An 18,824-nucleotide genomic window follows, 5' to 3' on the forward strand; every position below is an offset into this window, starting at 1 on the left:
GTCTCAGATCATCTCAGTGGCAGTCAAATCTTATCAGATTGATCCTGGCATATTGTAGTGCATGTGTTCAAGTAAATCTCACTTGGTTTAAAAATAGCCCCAAAGCACAAAAGTAGAGATGCTGGTAATTTGACTATGCCAAAAGGAAGCTGCAAAGTGATTTTTAAAGGGAAAAAGTCAAAGTTTTCTACGTTATAAGAAAAAAGTAAATTGCATGTTTAGATTGCTAAGATCTAGGTTAAGAATGAATCCTCCATTTGTAGATTGTGAATAAGGAAAAATAAATTTGTACTAGTTTTCTTAAACTGCAAAAGTTATGGCTACAGTACATGATAGTTAAGATGGAAAAGGTGTGTATATAGATGGAAAACTATCTACTGTTTAAGCATCTACTGGGGGTCTTGGAAAGGAAAGTAACCCCTGCAGATGAGATGCAACTACCGTAATCCAATAAAAATAAAAATAAAAATAAAAATAAAAATAAAAAGGCTTGAATCTGCACCTTGAAAAGAAGTGTCATGTCCCAGAGGGGGGGAAAAAAAGGTCCCACGCTGTCAACACTGAACGTATCTCAGTAAGTTTGTGTGATATCAAACATGAATTCTAATTCAGAAAATGCTTTAGACAGCCAGGCAAAAAAAAAAAAAGAGAGAGAGAGAGAGAGAGAAGAAAATAGAAAATACAAGTTTTTAATACTGAAATTAACAAGAGGGAAAAAATCCAATCTTGGAATTCTTTTGTAGAGCCTTTACTGCTAGATTAAAATGGAAAAATACCTTCAAAATGCTCAAGGGAATGAACTATGACCCAAGGAATTTATATTGAGTTAAATAATCTTTTAAGAATAAAAGCAATAAAAGATTTTGAATACACAAGAAATATTTTCATAAACTGTTTCTGATCTAAGTAGCAAAGATCAACATGAGTCAATCAAAAACGACTAGAAAAACCTCTAGAGTAGGAAGGAATTTATACATTTATCTATAGCTGCAAGATTCAAACTAATGTGAGGTTTTGGGTGAAGTAATAGAAGGTATGTACTTAATGCCTAAATATAGAAGTGATGTAAACACCAAGGTTTGAGGAAAGAGGGTAAGAAATCAGGAAGTATGTGGAATACTGACTTTTCTAATTATTACCAATATCCAAAATAGATGGAGCTCATGAACATTTCTCAAATTCGTAAATGTGAGTCAGTAAGATAATTTTTAAAGAAAAAACTTTTCAGATATCACAAAGCCATCCTAAATCTTTGCTATATATAAGATAAACCTGATGCAAAGTGATTCATATAATTTTTTAATGTGCAGAGATATAGACAATTTAAAAGTAAAGAAGCAGAGTTCGCTGTATCAATAACAACCAAGTATATATTTAGGCCGAAACTATTAACTGAGACAAATCAGAGCCCGTTATAACATTAATGGATACCAGCAACATTGAAGATAAAACGGTAATGACTATATATCACATAAGAGCTTCAGTATACACAGACACATTTGTAGGAAATACACGGAAAAATGAAAACACCATCATGAAGAATATTTAATTTTACTTATCTGGGTCATTGACAGAATATTTAAAGACATAAAATACGTCGTTCTAGTAAATGATGGAGCTCGATTTAAAGTTATCATCACTGGCTCTAGAAACTGAGCTTTTTACAAGCTTACAACAGTGTGATACTACAGTGCCCCTTGGCTGATGCAAGTGAACAAAAGTTTATATATTCGGAGGTGAAATAAAAAATGTCTCCTCGAACTAAAACAAACAAAGAAAAAAAAAGCATGAAAATAAGGGGTCTTGGAGATTAAAAAGGAAAGAAAATAAAATAATTTTCTCCAAAAGAGACTGTAGTATGAGGACAGTTACCGTGATTGGCAATAGTGCTAAGAGCCTACTTCAGATCAATTGAGGTGACACCAGAATACTAGATGTCTCCCAGAATCCAGCAGAAAGCGAGTGTATCCAGGACCCAGCAAGCTCCTCACACTCTTACTGCATCTCCCTTACAGCTTCGTAATTGTGGGATACCTCATCAACCTCTTTCTTGAACTTCCCTCTACTCTATTGCTCTCTTTAAACTGTTTTGCCCTGCCTCATTTGCACATAGGCCATTAATGGCTACCGACTTCCTGCGTTACATGACTCCCCAGCATAGGCATCCAAAACTGATTAGAGTTTTCATGATGCTACTCCAGATTCCAGGGCTTAGTTTAAGTCATGAGATCACATTTATTTCATGCTGATCTGGTGAGAGACAGAGAAGGATTAGGTTATACAAACTGGCTGCAATTGAGGACTCTCAAAAGTCTAGTGTAGGTGTTGACCCCATTTTACAAATATGGCAATTTAAATCATTATTAAAGTTAATTTAAAAATTCTACCCAAAGTATTATTGATACGTCCATGTTTCAATGATGCCGTCATAATCTTTTTGTTTAAAGGCACCTTGCAAAACAAAAACTGAGAGCAAATGTTCTTTTACTCAAAACAGTTCATTGAAATTTTTATCCATGAGAATGTAACAGTTATAATTTAAAAAATTCAACAGGAATCATGGTTCATTGAGGGTAGGCATGACTGGGAATGAGAGAGTTCATGTACGTGAGTGCATATGATTCTCCTTAGGCCGATATATTACAGCACTCTTCGAGTCCTCCTGGGAATTAGCGATCCAGTTAAACTGAAACACAAGGGAAATGGGGGGAGGTTCCACTAAATCTTCTGAAGTATAATGTTATACTTGTGCTTTCATAATTTTAGCCTATGTATATTTGTCTAAAATACAAAGAAAAATAAATTTTTTTTGTTCAAAAAGAGTGATTGTAAAGTCAATTAAAGAAGCTTTCTAGACATCTCTGCTACTAATCCCCCATTCTTCTAACATAACAGAAATAATATGGTACTTAATTTTCCTTAGGAAAATCAATTCATATATTAATAGACACACAGAAAAAATTGAATGATATCACTTATAAGATCACAACAAAAACATTTCAGACACGAGATATTTATTTCTATTTATTGCAAAACTGCTTTAGTATGAGATCTCCTACCTACAATCATTTTAATTGAACCGAGTAAAGCCTGGCCATATTAGCAGCAGGGAGAGATCACGTTGATTTTATGGCATCCATGAGAACAAAGATAGGAGATGGAGCATTTAATTAGAATGCAAAATCTTTTTGTTTCTGGTGCAACAATGCACATGGTCAAAAACCTTATAAAATGGACAAATATTAGTATTCTCTCAACAAACAAAGGAGACACTACTTTTTCTTTACACTTTCCTGAATATTTCCTACTGAGTTTTTCTCAGTAGTATTTTCCTGTAAACACAATATCTGTTGGATATTGAACAATAACTACCAGGTCAGAATCAAAGGGAAAAAGTCATGAGTGTAGTTGTAGATTTAGATGAAGTCGAAAATGTGACAATGAATGAAACTGTCCTGATAGAGCAAATATAGAAAAATAAAAACAAACAATGACACTTAGAGAAATGTATACTTAAGAGTTCAACAAAAGAAAAATGCCTTGGAAAGACATGCATTTATCACACTTAAACAAATAGAAAGAAAGTGTTGTAGTAAATCATATGTTTGATTGTCTGATATAGATAAAAAACGTGGCAGAAAAAAATTCATTTAAAAGTCAAATAAGTTTTGCTTTATATACAAGTTGACAATTTCAAAGTCAAATATGTATAAAGGCATCATACCATGTTAATTAATCACAAGTAAATAAATAAGCAGAAAAATTATCATGAAGTATAAACTTGAAAAAAGTTAGTATGCTTTCTGGGAAACCAGTAACTTAAAACATGATAGAAACCCTATCAATAAGTAGGCTAACTTATAATTAGCCTCAGCTGTCTACATGATTTGGAAATATATACCCATTTTTTTCCATTAGATTAGGGATCTCTAAAGATAAAAATTTAGAAGACTAACTTGAGCTTTCACTTAGTAATTAATGGTAGTAGGAAAAATTAAATGTAGAAAATTTGTAGAAATAGAATCAAATGCATTTAAAATGGAAAATCTGTTATGAATAAAATATGGTAAAGCTAATTATCTGTAGATTTTTATATGTCTATAATAGCTTATTCAATCAGAAAACATCACATTTTTAAGAGAAAATAACTTTTTCATTTTAAACAGGAAACAAGCAAAATAATAAATAATTTTACCTAGATTTTATGTTTATCATTTATATTTTTACTCTGAGATATGTTAAACAAGTAAGGTAATTTATATCTAAAATAGGCAATCTTATCTTACCAGGCTAGAATATAACATTATGCATAATCTTAATATATTTTCCTAACAAACTTTTAAAAATTTGTTTTGTGTGCTTTATTCTTAACTTTTAAAAATGACTTTCACAAATATCGACACAGAGTAAATTAACTTGAACATTAGTTGGTTTTCAAACACACATTCAGGTTAATAGAAATTCTAGGAAAATAAGTACCATCTTCACTCCTTGAGAGTGCACAATCACAGAAAGTAGCCCCCCAAAACAAACCATATGTACATGAACTAGTTAATGGATGAAGAAAATTTGGCATGTACAAAGAATGGGATGCTATTGGGAGATGAAATGATGCTACAGTATGATGATCCTAAAAACATTATGCTAAGCAAAAGAAGCAAGACACAGAAGACTACATGTTGTATGATTCTATTTACGTGAAACGTCCAAAAAAGCAAAGATAGAGAGACTAAAAGTAGACTGGCAGTTGCCTTGGGTGAGAAATGAGAGGACTGTAAGTGGATATGTGGATTCTTTCTGGGATTATGAAAATATTCTAAACCTGGATTGCAGTGATAGTTGTACACAATATAAATTTGCCAAAAGTTGTTGACTTATATGTTTAAAAAATTCTATGGTATGTAAATTATACCTCAACAGAGCTATTTAAAGGGAGGTATATTATATACACATTTATACTTTTTAGATATTAATAAAAAATGGAAACTTTTGTCTGTTGCCTCACCCAAGAGTAACTTCATAGCAAAACACAAATCCCAATTCTTAGTTTGCCTTAATTTCAAGTATCATATGTAATACACAATAGTAGATTTTACATAATATGAGAAATTGTTTTATACTGGCTGATTATGTTCACCTGTCATTGAAAAGAAAGGATGGTTACAAATTCCATGTAGTTACTCCCCGCAATATATTTTCTAATGATATTATTTAACATATGCATTTAATTATATAGTCTATACATCCTTCCAAATCTCTAAAAGTAGCTCCTAAACAACTACTAGGCTTTATCATCCTATAAATATTCTTATAATTGTAAAACATTTGAAAGACTGAGTAACTATTTCAAGTAAATCCAAAGTTAAATATAATGCAATAGTTAAAATTTTCTACAAAATTTAAGGTCCAATATATATTCATTCAAGCTTTAAAATTTCATGCAATCTTGGGAGTATTCTGTATTTCTCTGTTTTCCTCATCTTATTTTAAACAAAAAATATCAAGTGTATTCATAACTTAGAAATGATTTCAGTGACCTATAGCAAAAAGACTAAGAACTGCAATAATGGTTTTGACATTAATAATGTTTTGGAGGCACAAGTGTTTTGTTCTTTTGTTTGTTTTATAATTGTCGTTGCTTATACTGGAGAAAGAAAATTGATCAATTTCTTTTCTGACTTGTCTCTTACATTACAGAGCTTGAAAAGACCTTATGGTAACATTTCAACAGCAAACTTACAATAACTTGACTATTTTATTTGTTTTTCTTACCCAAAGACAGCAGTACTAGATAAAATGAAGGGAAATTACAAGGCATGTTTACATACATACAGATTTTTTTTTACATTTATATAATAAAAAAATGCATTGCTGGATATACTTTAGAAGTATCCTTAATAAACGAAGAAAATGGTTTATTACTGAATTTTACCTCATGAACATATAGGGTAAAATTCCTGTGAAAGAATAATGCAAGTATATACACATATGCCCATGTCTATATCTATGTTGGGTTGCCTATTAATTACTGAACCTATCTGCCCATATTTGAACTTGAGCCTGAGTCTCACTGTCCCTCTTGTCAGTCCATCCATCTCTTTCTGCCCCTGTATGCCCATTTGTGCTTGTCTACCTGTCTATCCATCCATCTCTCTCTGTGGTATGTTTCACACTGTCTTTTAGTTTGCTTGCCCCTGTTATGGGGTCTGACTATTCCTATCCCATTTTTAATTTCTATCTGTTATTCTGTCACCACATGTGTTTATCAGCCTGTCTCTGTTTGGGTACCCATAAGGCTGTATGTATTGGTCTCTAAGTATGTATGTATCTAAGTGTCTGTCTATCCATGACTCTATCTATGTGTACATATGGGCAGATTTTTCCTTTAATGCAGATTTAGTGAATACTATCTTTAAAAATAATCATTGTTTCCTAAGAGATTAGTGTGTATAGTGTTGTTTGTGTCTGTATGTATCTCCCAAGTCCCTGCCAACTCTATAGGCCCAAACTACAGAATGGTTAGACCTAGAGATTACTCATGTTTTATGAAAGCCAGCTTCTCTTAGCCTATGTAAGACCATGCTCTATTGCATTCTGCCTCTATATTACAAGATGGCTCCTAATGAAACAAACAAACTTGTGACAGGTAGACGCGGATATCTACACCTCAGGCCTCTGCTTTCTAGTTACCCTCCTAAAGAGGAGCTGTGAAGGTTTTGTGTGCAATTGCAGCCCCACTCTACGTTTCCATAGAACCTCTACCTCATGCCCTATGTGGGTATTTACTAAAGGTTTAAAGATAATTAGAAGGAGTTTTAAAATAAAAACAAGACTTGAAACTAATGCTAAATACAAATGATCTCAAGGTCAAAGGAGACTATATAATAACTCAAATGCTCAGAAAGATTTTTAATGGGCATTTCTCCCATTCCAACTTGATTTTCAAGATCCAGCGCCCCCCCCCCACCCCTGCCGACCCTCATTGGCAACCCATGAAGAGTATGCCTTTTTCAATAATTTGCCATGTTAATCTTCATTTCTACATGTAAATTCTACCTATTCTCATAAAGATATCCATTTTCCGTCAGTATTCTCAACCTTGAACCCACAATAATAATCGAAAAGAAGAAAGAAAAATCCGTGGTAGATAATTTTCTAAAGCTCGAATCATTTTGTGAGGAACAATACTATGTAGAGGGAGGATGTCAGAGATAAACCACAGGGCATCTAATGTTCCAGATTCTATACACTTCAGGGTCTATTTGTGATGGGATAAGAAGATACTTCTCAATATTCTTCCTGTAGACTAAAAATCTACTTTTCAATCTCCTGTGAGTAAGGCTTGGAAAAAACACAAACACGCATGACACCGATGTGTATATAAACACCCTCACACATACACATTTACATCTCTACTCACATGAACACAAAATCGTTCTAGAGATAGTAAATCTAAATTCATATTAAATAAAAATAATTTCATTGCAATTTAATGTACATAGTTATCCACGTGTCCAAATAAAAATAGCTAAAGAAATATTGCTTTGGTGTTGTTCTCCTGTGTCCAGGAGCCTACTAAGGACTAATATAACAGGATTTATTAAAACAGTTTTCTAAACAATAACAGAGTTTTATTAAGTTTCTACATATGCACAGGCATATATCTTAATGGCATGATAGATATTACAATTAAAATCTGGAATTATTAAGACTGTTTATTTACATTGCTTGATTTGGGCAGGTGATTGACAATCCTTCTCTTTATGATGATTATATTTCTTGTATTGGATATGGGAATCTGACAATATCACAAAGATTCTATTGTGAAAATGAGGTGACAGAAAAATAATTTATGAAGTAGATCAACTGTACTTATATTGCATGGGGGTGCTGGCCTACTTTTCAAAGATGTTCTAACAAATTCAAATTTGGCAATAAAATAAAACTCAGTTCTACAAAAAATACTGTAGGCACATCAGATGCATCACTGAACTTAAAAAGGAAAACCCAGGAATTTACACAACATCATATGCTTCTTCAAATCAAAGCAGAATTACCACCTGGCAAAGATTTCCCTCAGACATGTCCCTCCACAAAACCATTCAAGTCTACTCCCTGTATATTAGAATATTTATAACTACTTGTCCGTTTGGCCTATTCACTATTTCTTTACATAACGTGAGCTATTAAACTACATATGAACTTATTTACTTGCAAAATTAAATACAAAATTTTTGTAACTTTCAAATTATACCATTTTATTCTTTAGATATTCTATGATAAGTCTGACTTATTTATCTATACTCATTCACCAAAATATTTTGAAGAAAAAAGGTACTAAAAAGATAAATCACATACTCTATGAGAAAAGACAAACAGAAATCATATAATTAACTAGAGTGGCATCATTCCTGTGATTTACCTAAACATGTAAATGAGATTAAAATAAGCACCATATTATCTCCCCTGTTTTTCACTTACAGTGCTATGTGATACATATTTTTCTACATTTTTATAGCTTTTCTTACAGTAAACATAAAACTCTGCCATGGTTTGAGAGCCATTATAGTATATTGGTTAAATGTGAGATTGTGGGACAAAGATTCTGACCCAAACCTTAGCTAACCACATAATCTACTTATGCGAAGTAATCATGGACAGTTGCCTCATCTTTCTTGATTTCCACATCAGTAAAATGATTATAATAGGAAGTACTCTGGAAGGTTGCTAGTAGAATAAACATGAGAAAACACATGTTTAGTAACAGTATTTACTTCACAGAATGTATTCAACATAAAAATACGTTATGATGTTTTTTTTCCATATATCATTTTAACACTGAAACTTTTAAGTGTACATTAACAGTGAACTTAAAATCCTGAGGTACATATTTACATCAAATTGAGATTGTTGGAGGTACATTGATAGAAGAAATAGGTCTAGTTACATTTTTTAGGCTAAAAATAATTGCTGCCATTTGTATATTAGACTATCTTGTGTCATAATATGGAAGTTTAGAAAATTTAGAAAACACCTTACCAAAGTAGGAAATTTGATCAAACTTTGAAAGGCTTTGAAAGTCCCTGAATATCCTAGGAGAGGATAACTTATGCTCTTTGGCCAAATTTGGTCTAAGACTAACTTTTACATTTTTAAGAGTGAAAGAGAGGGAGGAGAAAGAGAACACAGAATAATATGCAACAGAATCTTATGTGGCCTACAAAGTCAAAACATTTATTGTATTACTTTGCTAGGACCGCCATAACAAAGTACTACAGACTGGGTGGTTTAAATAACAGAAGTTTATTTCTTAAAATTGAAAGGCTACAAGTCTGAAATCAAGGTGTCAGCAGGGTTGTAGTCTTCTCAGGCCTCGCTTCTTGGCTTGTAGATGTCCATCTTCTTCCTGTGTCTTCACATGTTCTTTCCTCTGTGTAAGTCTGTGTCCACAATCCCTCTTCTTAGGATACCAGTCCTATTGGATGAGGGCCTACTTGACTTCGTTTCAATTTAATTCCCTTATTAATGAACCTATCTGCAAATATAGTCACATTCTGAGATACTGGAGGTTAAGTCTTCAATATATGAAATTTAGGGAGACACAATTCAAACCACCTTTTCTGCCTGTTTTGTTTTGTTTGTTTGTTTGTTTTTGCAAAAAGTAGTTAGCAGCCTGTGTTCTGGAAGCCTGAGGAAGGTACACCTGATAAGTGAACCAGTATTTTCCTAGTGCCTCCTTTACCATTTGTTTGATACTATACATAAATTGAGAGAATCACTCAATTTAGAGATTTGCTTTCCCATTACAAATTTGTTTGGCTTAATTTACTTAGCATAATGTCCTCAGGTTCATCCATATTGTCACAAATGACCGAATTTCTTTCTTTTTTAATGCTGAATAGTATTTCACTGTGTTTATATAACACATTTTCTTTATCCATTCATCCAACGATGGATACCTAGGTTGCTTCCAGATCTTAAAATTTAAATATATCTCTATCTATCTATCTATATACTTATAGATATATCTATAGATAGAGATAGATAGATATAGATATAGATATGTCAATAGATAGATAGACAGATAGATAGATAGATAGATAGATAGATAGATAGATAGATAGATAATTTCCTGAGGGAAAAATGGCTCAAGGGATTAGTGGCCAAGCCAAAGCATTTAATTCTAACTTTGGGTCAAAGGGGTACAGTTTAACATTATGGAAATATTTGCCTGCAGTTAGCCATGGACAGAAGAAGAAAGTAGGTGAGCACAAATCTGTGACCACAAGCAAAGTCTGAAAATCAAACTAAATAACAGCAAACTCAACATCGGGGTGGACCTGGATCTGGTGATGTTATGATAGAAGCAATAACCATTGCTATTTTTTTACTGCTTTACAAGGCCATATAATAGTATTTTGTGACATTTTGTCATTTGATCAATATCACCACATGAATATGATGATCACCTACCGTCTGCTTCCCCCAACCACCACACACACACATGCACACCTTTACAGATTAGGAAACACAGCTGAAATTATAACATAGGCTTTAATCTCCTTAAGCATTGGGTCAAAATATCCAAAAATAATATAAAAACTTCAAGAATCTTTTTAGAAGTGAAGTCAGATGCCTAAAATGTCTCTTTATTGGTGTGTAGGTGGGTATTTGTAGGTTTAAGGCAGGATTGGCACTGTCAACAGACACTGACTCTAAAGAAAATAAAAACAAACTCAAATTGTTCATCAGCAGGTACTTGCTTTTGTGTCCACATTTTGCCCTAGCTAGGATATGCTAGATACTTCCCTGTAATGCACTTTCAAAACAATTAGTTGGTGGTTCCCTTTTGTACAGAGATAAATTCAACATAACACATGTCTGTCTTTACTTTTTGTATTGATATTTGGAAACATGCACAAAATTTTATTTCCAAAATTGTCCAAATATCAATGTGTTTCCAAATATCAATACAAAAATTAAAGACAGACATGTGTTGTGTTTAATTTATCTTCCCATATAACTCAGAATCTTAAGGAATTTTTCTGTATATTTTTAACTTAATATGAGATGCATCTGAGAAATTCAGATGTAGAATTTTTCAATAGTCTTGAGACCCAATAAAAACAGTTTCTATAGCATGGATACTATTTTGGTAAAGATTTACATTCACAGTTAAGGTCAACATCTCGCTGAATTGAACATTCACATTTGACAGTTTTACTCTCATTAAAAAATGTTTAGCATTTTTTCAAAGCAGAAGCTGTCTCTTATTTTAATAAGGGTCTTCATATATTTGCTTTGTTCCTTGAGGGATGGATTGGTATGCTTGAACTGCTCTGTGCAGTTAGAATCTAAGGCCATATCACTAGATAAGCCACTGTATCAAAATAAAATGCAAATGAAAAGGGCAAATGGCACAGCATAATGAGCAACAGGATTTATTGTCTTGTCTTCTATTTTCATATCCTTTGGGGAAATGTAAAAGTAGGAAATGAGGAATAGTTCTCTCTCCTTTCTCTGGCAAATTATGGTTGATAATTTAGCTATTAGATAACCATATAGAACATGCCAAGTGATTTCCCAAACTAGTCACTTTTCAATTTTATCTATGTATAACTATCCATAGGTTCTTTAATTGCAAACAGTACCCACATGCTCAATGCATTATTTTTATTACTGAAACTGCTAAATAGACATGTGATAATACACATGTACACAGCCAAAATCCCCCTCCACACACACACATACACACACACACACAAACACACACACACACAATCACACACACATCATTAAAGAGTCAAATTAATTTCAAATAGAACATCCTTATGGGAAAATATGTGAAAAAATATATTCAAAAATATGTACCATTTATTGAGCATATGCTATGCACAAACTATGTATTTGTTATTTAATGTATGTGATCCCCACTACCCACAAGCATGTAAAAGGAAGATACCACTGGTGGCATTATACACATAATGAGACAGAGGTGTATAGAGATCAATTAAACAAACTAGCTTAACAGATTTAAACTTAGTTTGTCTTATCATCAATCCTATTTTCTGTCGACTATAACACTTTGATATATGAAATATAGTTAAAGGAGAATTTGAAAACAACTTGATGATCAGTCTGGAATCCTCTGTAAAGATGAATGCAAGTCATTGACTGAATATAGGATATTTCATGCCTCACATGCACATAAGCAGCAACTAAAGAGTCAGGCTTCATTTCCTCCCTCTGTGTGTACCAATTAGAGGTCCTGAAATATTAATAAACTTGCTGATTTGGGAGAGAATACCATTACATATTTTTTTCCTACATGTTGCTTGGAAGCAACAAACATATCATGGGCACTCAATAAATGTTATTTAACAGCAACTAATAAAATGAAATTATGGTAATATATTTGGTAATAAACTCACAATAAGATGAGGCAAAGTAAGTTTTAGTACTAAACCTGGAAGGTGAGCAGATTTCAATGGCTGGGTAGGTGAATGAATCCTATGGGGAGGCAAGAGACACTAACACTATTGTGATAGAAAATGTTAATAAGAGGTCAGATATATAAAATATTTTATTGCACTTTGACAACTGGAGCTTCCCCTCCTGATTTTCAGCTTTGTTATATTCATCTAACATTCAAAAGGCAAATTAAACAATATATTGCTAAACTTCTATTCTAACTCCTCCATACCCATGAAGTGACTCTATTTCATTATCCATTGGTATCATCATTGGTATGATTTTAAAAGAACATGAAATATGTTCCCTGAAATGCTTTCTTTTATTCCTACTTGTGCCTCTTTTAGCACATTGGTTGAGATTTTCAGAGAAGTCAATTGTAGTTTTTAAAAAAAGAAAAGAGAGAGAGAGGATGTGAAGTCACTGTATCCTCTGAAAGTCATAAGCCATGGAATTGTAAAACTCTAAGACATTCAGGAGTGTATGTAGTTTCAGAGAGTGCACTTCTGTAGATTTAAATTAGAGCTGCAAGTTATTGGGGGAGAAACCAAACTGGGAGCAATCTCACTTTTTTTATGTTTTAAAGTGAGTGGAGGGAAAAGGTTCCACAAAGGAGAGAAAGCTTGCCAAATGGAGGAATCCGTAGGGAAACTTTAATTTAAGGCTGTGTTCCTCAATTCCTGTAAAGTTCATGAAAAAAGAAGCACTTAAAAGTACTCTTTGAGGACTCTATACTCTTTTCTCTTTTCCATTTTTTGCCTTTTACAATCCCTGTGAGGAAAGAGAAAATGCACTTAAAGTTACGATTTGGGTGACTCAATCCTTCTCTCTTTCCTTATTCTTCTAATAGTCTTTCTAATGCTCCAAAGAAATTAGAACAGACTTAACAAGTGCTCTTGTGAAGCTTGCCACCACTTCCTCTCTTGAGCCTGTTATTAACCCACTGAAGGGACCACAAACTTTGTGTTCCAGTCCAAATACAGCAGCAGGTACACCATGCTCCAGGTCAAATATACCTGCTATTCTAACCATTTTTATAGTCATTTTTAACACGGAAAAACAGCAACAATATGATAGAGTTCACTGAGACTATTCACACAATAATAAAACATTAAAAAAGCTCAAAAGCCCTAATGCTACATGTTTATAAGCTAACTGTGGTTACTAGATGCTTCTTTTCTATTCTACACTCCCATTCTGTCTCTGATACAGAACATACACACACGCCTTTAACTTTTCAGAAACAAACACAGAGTCACGTTTGCTGTTCTAAGATATCATAAGTATAATAGGATAAATTTCAGCTTAGCATAAGGCTTTCTACCCTTTTTTTGGCTCTGTTGATATTCAGAAGTTTTTCAGCTTTTAACATTTTGCTTTGCTAAACAGTTCTTATACTTCTGTGAAAGGCATTGAGGTTTTCACTAACAGAACAAAGTTAAATAATAATTTTGTAGCATAAATAACAAACTGTAGCAATCAATTTTAGTAAAATCCTTTCAAACTCAAAAATAAACATCTGTAAGGCAACAAAGTATATCTACATAATATTATCAAAAATACTTCTGCTGAAGTTTCTTTAAATTAAATACTTTCATCATTCAAATATTTATATATCATACACATCCATGGTACCAAAATAAACACAAGCATTTGAGACAAAGTTTGTATTTGGGAAAATATAGAGAAAATACTATGATAGCTTTAAAAGATTCAAAAATATGTATGGGTAAGTGAGTTTCCAAAGTACATATTTTTCTTCACTATATGTTGCAGCTACAAAAGGAAAATCCTCAAGAGAATTAATATGAACTTATGATAATGCAGCCTGCAGCACGGTTTTGTTGTGATTTTTTCTGTTTTTGCTGACAATGCAATTCAAACTATATTCTACTAATCTTTAGTAAAGGAAGCTGATTATTTCACCTATAAACATGCAGCAATAAAGTGTCATTCTTCAGTCAATACTGACTACTTAACATCTTTCTCTTTTTACAGGTTTGGATCCCTAGCTCATTAGATTATTACCTGATAAAGAAGAGAGGGTAATGAATTGAGAAAATAACTACGTACCTTCAAAGAAAACCTGCCCGATAACAATAATCCATTAGAAAACTGGCAATATCCTCTGATCTATTGCCCGCAAAGCCATGACTTGATGGAGAGTTTCATTCCCTGGGCTCAGTTCTCCAGAAGAAAATCAGCACAATTTAAATATTTCTTGGAATGTAACAGCTCTCTAGATCCCGGGTTGCATTCTGTTCCCCAGGGATGGCAATCTGGTGTTCCTGTGTGCATAGAGCAGTGAAGATGAATTGAAAACGCTTGAGATAAATTAGGAATGGCTAAGTTAAAATTGTCTCTGCTCCAGACTCTCTCATCTGCAGTCTGCAAGCCTGTTTTTCTGTGAAAAAGCTAGATGGCAGGCTGCCTCAGTAAGTTCTTCTTAAGCGACTGAGAGCATTTTCAATGAAGAAAAATTCTCCCATTATCTAAGCTAATGTGACTGCTGCTAAATCTAGTTTTTAAAGCGTCTGCTGGCATGAAATTCATTTTCACTATTGCTTTTTTTCAAAGTAGTCTAGAATCCACACTATCAGGCTATATACACTTCTATCTGACAGAAATATTTGAAGTTTTCTCTTTGCAAATTAAATCGTATCTCTTTTGTTCAGTTTATCAATCATTTATGTATAGGAAATTTTCTCTTTGGGTCCAAAAGACAGTTTGTTGTAATTTATATTATGCAGAAGGTTTTAAGTTGCAGTGTCTCAATATGAATACTTGCATTTTTATTAACAATCACTTATTTTAAGGCAGATTCACAGAGAAGTGTTATCATTTTTAGATGTCAGTCAAAATGCAGAAGTTATATAGAAATAGAAAAGACGAATTTCTAATTGTAATATGTGACCACGGAAGTGAATATTGACTCTTTGAATATCCTCCTCAAGAAAATAAGATATTCCAGAAAAAACCAAGGTTCATAAATCATTTCTCTTCTAAATAAAAATGAGCCATTTTGAATTCTGTTGATTTCATTTCAGTGACATGTTGTGATATGATAGTTTTTTTCTCTAAGTTAGAAAACTCTTTTAGAATTTTCATAATATTCTGGATTTGAGATACAACACAAATACACTGTAGTAGGTGTATTGGCAATACACAAACACTGAAAGTTTAGCAAAATGTTTTGTTCTACTTCTTTACTTGTATTTGTTATACAAAACAATTTCTACATAATCAAAAAGCACACTTAAAAGCATCATAGTCCATGAGAATATGTACATTAAAAAATCCCTGATGACTATAAAAACAATCTCATGCTTGCCATAGCTTTCAACATGATGATCTGTAACACTCTACGGCTATTTGACATGTAAGCAAATTGTTGCTTCCATGACAAAAATGGGGTTTCCACACTGTGAGAGAAACAAAAACAATATAATCACCTGACAGTCAACATAAAAGTAAATAAAAATTTTCCTTTTTTCTCTACCCACCCTATAAGTGTAGCTGACCACTTCATTCAGGGAGGCAGAGAGGAAAAGAAAATGGAGAAACAAAATGAAACGCCACAGCAAGATGCCTCCAACCCTTTTACCTCTTGAGAAGTAGCATCATTGTAGCTATTTTTGAATAAACACAAGGAGATTGGAAAGAAGCAGCTTCAGTATTTCAGTTGGAAACTAAAATTATCCAGCATATTTTAAAAGACCATTAAATAAAGAAAGGAAGCAAGCAAGCAAAACTATTTATTGGCCTCAATTGCTGTTTCTAAAATGACCATGATGTTCAGTGCCTATGATATTAAAAACACAAATGTAAAAAGATAAAAGTCTATTTAATAATTGACAGTTGACTGAATATCTAACTGCATTGCACTAATGTGCATTGAGTACCTCAAGCTACAGCAGTAAATGAGTTTTTTGTTTGTTTGTTTGTTTGTTTGTTTTTTAATCTCAGATGTCTATCTCCACCTAGAATCTACCAATTGTGCTAACGCTATATTGCAAAGATGACTACCCATTGGTGAATTCAGGACCACATGCAATTACATTACAGTGATAGGTAAACTATTATTGGAGCATTAAAAATTGTTTTTGTAGGAAGTAACTTTTTAAAATAGACCAAGTAAGACTAATTAAAAGAATGAGAAATATTTCTAGGCAGTGGGAACAACATCCCAAGGGAAATACACATATTACATTTGCGTAAGTGAAAGTAGCTTGGTATGGCTTGATTGCAGAATGAGGTATGAAGGACATGGAAAGAGATGAGTCTGGGGAGAAAATGAATCTTTTATACTTTATTAATGAGACTGGGCTTTATCTTTGAATTGGAGATCCTTGAGAGCTCTTAAATAGAGAAGTAATCAGATTTGCATTTTCGAAAGATCAATTTTTATGCCACGCTCTCCAGTTAAAAAGCATCACCACGTACCCAGTTAGCCAAGCCAGATGCCTAGTAGATATACTATTTCTCTCATTATTCTAGCTTTCGTCATCTCTTACCTACTATAGGATGGCCAGAGTTTTTTATTTCATCTTTCTATTTTGAGTCATTTTCTCCATCAATTCTTACATAGCTGCCAGTTTTCTCTCTAAAATATGCATAATCATGCTCTTGCTCACAACAGTTTATTTAGTCATTATCACCTGGAGATTAATGCCCCTTAAATATATCCTTAAAATGATCTGCAAGATCTGACTGTATAACTTTTAAAATTGATATTTCATAAGAAAACAAAACTAGTAAGTCACATTATTAAATTTTACCATAAATTTATAGAACATTTTTCATTCTGCTTCCTTTTTTTTTTTACTCCACCTATGTGCTATCTTTCCCCCAAAAGATCATAAAACTATCTTACTAACTTTTAGAAAAACACTTCAAAATTTCATCAATTAATGCACGTTCCCATTTCATATTCTCTTCAATTAACCTGATGCAAGGTCTAAGTTGTAAAAAGGGATTGCATTTCATTTTCGTTGTGTAGTTGTGATATAGGTCCATATATATATATATATATATATATATATATATATAGATCTCTGTAAGTTCTACTGTAAAATAAGTTTTCAAATTGCAGTTTCCACTAAAATATTGAAAGTCTTAATAGTACAACACAATTTCATCACTCAATTTAAAAAGCAGTAATAAGAAATACAATTTCCTTATTTGGATATATATATAATTTTAGAAAATTATTTACTCTTGGGGTGATTTTATAGTAGCTGTGGCAGCACGAGAATTTGGCTTACTTTGTAACAAAATCACTTTATCACGTATAATTTCTTTTATTTTTAATAACATTGTCTTTAAAAATTATTAGGGAGACTAATTTTACTACATAAGGAGTAATTGCAATGTTGTCAAGTTAAGAAATAATAAGACAAACCGGCATGACATCCTGCTCATAAATAAACTGATGTAAGTCTAGAAGATATGAAATATTTATGACAGTTTTAATAAAAGGTAGTTTGTGTAGAACATTTTTGTAAACTGAAAGTATTGCATGAAGAGAGTATAGACTTACATTAAATTTAAGAATATACTTAATCAAGGAGTTGAAAGACTTGTATGTTGAAAACTACAAAATGTTACCGAAATAATTTTTAAAAGACACAATACATGGAAAGATACCCCATGTACATGGATACCAAAACTTGATGTTGCTAAGATATTAGTACTAAACAAAGCAATCCACAGATTCAATGCAACCACTATCAAAATCCCACTGGTGCTTTTAGCATAAATAAAAAAAAAAAATCATACAGATTCTTAAGGGATCTCAAATAGCTGAAACTTAAGAAAATGTGGCACATATACACCATGGAATACTATGCAGCCATAAAAAAGGATGAGTTTGCGTCCTTTGTAGGGACATGGATGCAGCTGGAAACCATCATTCTTAGCAAACTATCACAAGAACAGAAAACCTAACACCGCATGTTCTCACTCATAGGTGGGAACTGAACAATGAGATCACTTGGACTCGGGAAGGGGAACATCACACACTGGGGCCTATCATGGGGAGGGGGGAGGGGGGAGGGATTGCAATGGGAGTTATACATGATATAAATGATGAATTGATGGGTGCTGACGAGTTGATGGGTGCAGCACACCAACATGGCACAAGTATACGTATGTAACAAACCTGCACGTTATGCACATGTACCCTAGAACTTAAAGTATAATAAAAAAATATATATTCAAAGTTGGAGATCTCACACTTCCTCGTTTAAAACATTAATACAATTCTACAGCAATCAAAACTGTGTGATACTGGCATAAATACTGACATGTAAACCAATGGGATAGAATAGAGAGACCGCAAAAAAGACCCTTCC

The 18,824-nt window shown here is 32.9% G+C and overlaps 1 protein-coding gene across 1 annotated transcript in view; it reads right to left on the minus strand.

Moving 5' to 3' along the window:
• MGAT4C (MGAT4 family member C) overlaps positions 1 to 14,738 on the minus strand; it is a 900,286-nt gene extending 885,548 nt beyond the window's left edge. Inside the window, exon 1 of the mRNA XM_030939721.1 lies at positions 14,545 to 14,738. The gene's annotated coding sequence lies outside the window, so the exon portion shown is untranslated. The remainder of the gene's footprint in view (positions 1 to 14,544) is intronic.
• Between the last annotated feature and the right edge of the window lie 4,086 nt (positions 14,739 to 18,824).

This window comes from Rhinopithecus roxellana, chromosome 10 (assembly GCF_007565055.1).
Source record: "Rhinopithecus roxellana isolate Shanxi Qingling chromosome 10, ASM756505v1, whole genome shotgun sequence".
NCBI classification, from domain to species: domain Eukaryota; kingdom Metazoa; phylum Chordata; class Mammalia; order Primates; family Cercopithecidae; genus Rhinopithecus; species Rhinopithecus roxellana.